The 6,000-nt window shown below is 48.5% G+C and overlaps 1 pseudogene across 1 annotated transcript in view; it reads left to right on the top strand.

Moving 5' to 3' along the window:
• The first annotated feature begins 614 nt into the window (after positions 1-614).
• The window catches only part of LOC147118275 (uncharacterized), a 95,328-nt pseudogene continuing 89,942 nt past the window's right edge, over positions 615-6,000 (top strand). Inside the window, exon 1 of the transcript XR_015077897.1 lies at positions 615-698. The product of XR_015077897.1 is annotated as an uncharacterized LOC147118275 (transcript). The remainder of the gene's footprint in view (positions 699-6,000) is intronic.

The following is a 6,000-nucleotide window of genomic DNA, read 5'->3' as shown; positions in this document are numbered from 1 at the left end:
GTGCAGGGGAAGGCAAGTGGGCGTGTCCGGGCCCCGGGCCCACGTGGGGGAGTCAAAGGCTGGCTGCAGCGCATGCGCAGTCCGCCTCGCACCGTTGCGAAGCTTTTCAAATATTTTTTTATTTCCGAAACAAATTGAAAACACTCATTAATTCCCCCAACCTCCTCCCCTCTAAAGTGCGATTATTATTATTTTTGTTTCTCCTCATTTGTGTGGGGAGTCTTTTTTTTTCCTTGCGGTGGCGTGCGCCGATCCAACCGACCCCTGGGCGTTGCGTGCTGGCGTCAGCGCGTAATCGGGGGATGATTGACGCGAGGCGCCCACCAATCAGGAGCGCGGAAAACGCTGGGAGGACCGGGCGGGCTGACGGTCCTCCAACCAATGGCGGCGCGGGAGGGAAGGAGGGGGGCGGGACCTCGGTGGGCTGCAGGCCGCTTTCCTGCTTTCATTGTCTGCAGGAGCTGTTAAAGGGAAGGGGAGGAGGAGGGGGTGGAAAAAACCCAGCTTGTGAGTGTTTATTCCTTTGCATTACCTTTATTGCAAGGCTATTCATCAACTGCATTGATTTAAAAATAAGTGAACCTTTTCTCTTTTTGACTTTTATCCAGAACAAAGAGCCCTGGTGCTGTGAGCATTTTGGTGGGCAGCCACTTTTAAAGGGACAAAGACCAGCATTCTTCCTCCTCTCTCTCTCTCTTGTGAGTATTTGTGGCGGGTGAGGGGGGTGGGGGGGTGAGTCAAAGGGGACTGCGACCCCTTTTCAACAAAAAAAATTGCTTGGCCATTTAAAGGGGAATGGGTGCCCCCCAGGTATTTAAAGGGGCAGTGCCTCTCTCTGTATCATGTCAGAGCAGGGAGGTTCTGCTTGAACTGTACAAAACACCAGTTAGGCCACCGGCTAGAGTGCTGCGTGCAGTTCTGCTCGCCCCATTGCAGGAAAGACGTGACTGCTCTAGACGGGAGATTTACGAGGATGTTGCCAGGACTTGAGAATTTCAGCTCCAAGGAAACATTGAATACATAGAAACATAGAAGATAATCTACATCCTCGGGTACTTAAGGAAGTGGCCCTGGAATTATTAGATGCATTGCTGGTCATCTTCCAAAATTCAATAGACTCTGGAACAGTACCCATGGATTGGCAGGTAGCTAATGTTACCCCACTGTTCAAAAAAGATGGTGGAGAGAAAATGGGGAATTACAGACCAGTAAGCCTGACATTGGTAGTTGGGAAAATGCTAGAGTCCATTATAAAAGACGTAATAGCAGAGCACTTGGAAAACAGTGACTGGATCAGACAAAGTCAACATGGATTTACAAAAGGTGAATCGTGCTTGACTAATCTACTGGAATTTTTTGAGGATGTAACTGGTAAAGTAGATAAGGGAGAACCAGTGGATGTGGTGTATTTGGACTTTCAAAAGGCTTTCGATAAGGTCCCGCATAAGAGATAGAAACATAGAAGATAGGAGCAGGAGTAGGCCATTCGGCCCCTCGAGCCTGCTCCGCCATTCAATGCGATCATGGCTGATCATCCAAGTTTAGTACCCGGTCCCTGCTTTCTCCCCATACCCCTTGATCTCTTTAGCCTTAAGAAATATATCCAACTCCTTTTTGAATATATTTAATGAATTGGCCTCTACTGCCTTCTGTGGTAGAGAATTCCACAGGTTCACCACTCTCTGGGTGAATAAATTCCTCCTCATTTCTGCCCTAAAAGGCCTACCCCTTATCCTTGGACTGTGACCCCTGGTTCTGGATTCCCCGACCATCGGGAACACCCTCCCTGCATCTAGTGTGTCCAGTCCTGCCAGAATTTTATAAGTTTCAATGAGATCCCCTCTCATTCTTCTAAACTCCAGCGAGTACAAGCCCAATCAACCCAATCTCTCCTCATACATCATTCCTGCCATCCCAGGTATCAGCCTGGTGAATCTTGGCTGGACTCCTTCCATGGCAAGAATATCCTTCCTCAGATAAGGTGACCAAAACTGCACACAATACTCAAGATGTGGTCTCACCAAGGCCCTGCACAACTGCAGCAAGACATCCTTGTTCCTATACTCAAACCCTCTCGCTATGAAGGCCAACATACCATTTGCCTTCTTAACTGCCTGCTGCACCTTTTTTTTTATTCATTGATGGGATGTGGGCGTCGCTGGCTGGCTAGGCCTGCATTTAGTGCCCATCCCTAATTGCCCTTGAGAAGATGGTGGTGAGCCGCTGTAAGAACCGGGTTTTTCTGGTCCTCTTCTTGAGTTCCGTAGTACGAAGAATTCCAGGCTCGAGGGTTCCGAGAGATAAAACAACATCATTTTATTCATTACTGTTCGGAGTGGTCATACAGCATATCGACAGTACATTCGTGTCCCGAGGGTCACCCTGGGTTAGGCACGTGGTGCCAGCATTTATGTCCCCGGGAGATGTCTGACTCTCTTGATGTTCCACACGCCTTCTGGCTAAGAGAGAGAGAATACCGGTGGGGAAGCCCCTATTATACCGTGGGACAAGGGTCACTACATCACTTCCCTGGCAACAAGTGTTCCATTACATCACTTCCCTGGCAACAAGCGTTCTCCGATAAGGGTCATTACATCACTTCCCTGGCAACAAGCGTTGGGACAAGGGGGATCACCGGGTTTTTCTTTCAGTTTGACCATGATCTGGTCTTCAGTCTGGCAGGCAAGTCCTGACTTGTCTCACTGCTGCATTTGCCTCCCTGAAGTGATTGGGCACCGAACAATGGCTAGTCAATCATTCTCTAGTCAGCAGTTAGGCCCTTTCAGTGGCCCTGATCTGGTCGTTAGCACTTCGTTAACACTTGGCCTCAGTCTGAGGCAGATTCTCTGTTCTGCTAGCGTTTGCACTTTGCACAGCTGGGGCTGCTTTTTAATCTAATCTAGAATTTCCTTGTGTGAAGCCATTTTTGTAAGCCAATTCATTGCCCATTTTATTCACGTTTCCACATCCCTCCCTTTGATTCTTTATACAATCTACAAGAATCATTATATACAAGGTATACTCTTGATAGGGTATGTTTTTGATTAAGTGCACTGTGTCTCCGTTTTGTTTGTGTTCTGGCCATGAACACAACCAAAAGGGTTTTAATTTCGAATTTACAGATAACTGTGTAGGACCGAACAGGCTTCCTCTGGGGGTTCCCCCTGCTTTGCTGTGTCTACTTCTACCCTAATTCGGGAGAGGCGAGGGGGTATAGTAGCTCCTGCACGACTTATACAACATTTGATACTATTTACAAAAATAATAATTCCCAAAATTACACCACTTATAACAATCAAACCATACAGTAATTTCTGTCCCAATGTTTTCAGCCATGCAACCATCCTTAAAATAAGTTATTCTCTATGCCTCCTACCCATGTTAGAAAAGGGGTAAAGGAGATGGCTAGCAATATGTTGATGGGAATCATGGTACACAATAAGTCCAATTTATCCTTCTGTTGGGGCTCCTGTCGTATCTCTTTTCACGTGTGACGCGTGTATCCAAGCCTCTTTTCCTTGTACTTTCACGGCTGCTCCTGTGGTCAACAGGATGACATACGGACCTTCCCACTTGTCTTCCAGGGGGGCTGGCTTTATTTTCTTTACCCAAACTTGTAGCCTGGGGACTAAGCTGTGTCCTCCCGGTGGGGGTTCTTGCCAAGCTGCGCTGACCTGTTGGGAAGCAAAACTGACAGCATCTGTTAGATCTTTGCAATACTTTAGTACTGTGTCGCTTAGAAGATGAATGTCAGCCCTACGTAGATCTATTGTTCCGGGTAGCGACATTGGTCTACCGGTAACGACCTCATAGGGGCTGAGTCCAGTTGTCCTATTCGGGGTGGCTCGAATACTACATAGGACAAGGGGTAGGGCCTGAGGCCATGGCACTCCTTCAGAGTGGTACTTAGTGAGCCGTTGTTTAACCTGCAGCTGTCAGAGAACCTCTTTGTTTCCATAGTTGTCCAAAGTCATGAGCGATGCCAAAAGCATATCTAGAATCGGTATATATATTGGCCGTCTTGTCTCGAGCATAGAGACAGGCTTGGGTGAGGGCGACTGGTTCTGCCTGTTGTGCTGAGGCCCCTCCTCCCATACTTCCTGCTCGTACTACTGCGAATTCTGTTGTAACCGCCCACCCTGCCAATCGGGTTCCTTTTTCCACAAAGGATGACCCATCCGTGTAAAGGACCATTTCGGGATTGTGTAAGGGCAGTTCCTGTGTCTCAGCCCTCTGCTGCTCAACTTTCGGCACTTTCTCGAGAGCCAGTTTCTTCCCCGAGATTTCCCTCGGTCGATTACACTGTAGTTAAAAGTCTCCACTTGCTAAATACACTACCTTAGTCTTCGGTACTATGTTAAGCCCCAGTTTCTGGTACACCAGGCCGGCCCCAGCTTCCGACAGATAGCCCTGATTGAGGACAAGACAGTCTCTGCCAAAGCAGCACGGACAGCAGAGCTTCTGCAGCCACTTGGTCCATTTAGGGTTCAGCTGACCATACGGTTCCTCATTTTTAGGTTTAAAAACACCGATAATTTTCCCGCCGGGCTCGGGGATGAAGTAGCTGCCGCTCGAGCCCTGGCTGATGCGCTGCGGGAAGATGCAGATCTCCTGCGCATGCTCGGCGCGCCACACCGCCTCGCTGGAAATGGACATCAAGCACTCGGCGGCGAAGTAATCGCGGCAGGCGAATGCAGGCATGGCTAGGACTGGAAGAAGGGCTCGCTCTGCTTTCTCTCTCTCCTGTAAGGTGCTTGGATTAAAAAACGCAAATCTCCAGCTGGACTGGAACCGGCGAACTGAGCCCGATGCGCCGTGGCCCCGATGCTTTGTCTGGCTGCGTTAAGTAGGGCGTTTGCTCGTCCGGTGACGGCCATATTGACTATTGCCGTCAGGGCGGCCGACTCTCTTGCACTAACTACTACTGCTATAACCTGGCATCCATCAAATGGGTGCAGGTTATAGATTGTTCTTTTTCTTTCCAAGAACTGCCAGGCTTTTACTCCGCTTTTCTTTGGGTGCGGCATGTCAGTTGCCCATTGATCTATATCTTTTGGGTTGGCCGGGTAATAGGTATAAATTCGGAGATTTCGGCCGTCTACTTCATGTTTTTGTAACCTGATGGGGGCAAGGCGTGGGGGTGGTTTCTCGGTTATATCTTCTTCGTCTGATGAGTCCGTAAGAGGGGTATTTATTTTAGCAATATGGGCTTCGTTTGATCGGGGTTGGAGCGTGGGCTGTTCATATGCCGGAGGGGCTGTAGGGGGCGCTGCAGGATAGGTAGGATACAAGGGCGTCGGAGTAATCGTCACCACTCCGGGACTTTCCCTGTGTATTTCCCTTTCCTTCTTGGTTTTTGCCTTCCACTTTTCTGCTCTTTCGTTTGCTTTTTCAAGGCATTTTTGGTGTTTCTCTAACTCGGCTTTGTATTTTGTTATCTGTTCATGGAGAGCTGTTTTTTGTTCTTTCTCTTTGGCCTCTGCCGCCTTCCGAGTTATTTCCCCTCTCTGCCTACACTGTTTCAAGGTGGCCAATACCCAGCCCGTTTTTCTTTTCCCTCCTTTCATACGGGTGGTCTTGCCCCATGCTCTTTTTATATCATCAAGGGACCATTGTCCTTTTGAGGCAGCAAATTTTTGTTCGATATTATATTCATGTTGTGGGACATCGAATGTACTTTCTATATACTGTTTGAGTTGGATTACTATTTCTTCTAACGTGGTCTCAGGAGGGGCTCTGCCTCCTTTTTCCGTCGTTGGTTTTCTACTTGGTTCCATCATGTTGCCACAGGTCGTAGACTTAACGAATAAGTTTAAAATAGACTAGAGTCGTCCCGGACTCTGCCGCGTGCTAGCTAGCAATGGGACCTGTGCTCCGTTAACCGCCAGCCAGAGGGTACGCTACCCGGTTGGTTCGTTCAATAAAGATCGCAGAGACAGGGTGCAAAAAGGGCACAATAAATTCCAGTGCTTACCTTTTTCCCCTTTCTTGATGTCTTGC

This window comes from Somniosus microcephalus, chromosome 4, assembly GCF_052327205.1.
Source record: "Somniosus microcephalus isolate GS21.2 chromosome 4, FLI_Smic_1.0, whole genome shotgun sequence".
Classification (NCBI taxonomy): Eukaryota; Metazoa; Chordata; class Chondrichthyes; order Squaliformes; family Somniosidae; genus Somniosus; species Somniosus microcephalus.
The sequence above is the reverse complement of the archived record's forward strand: the minus strand, read 5'-3'. Positions and strand labels throughout refer to the sequence as shown.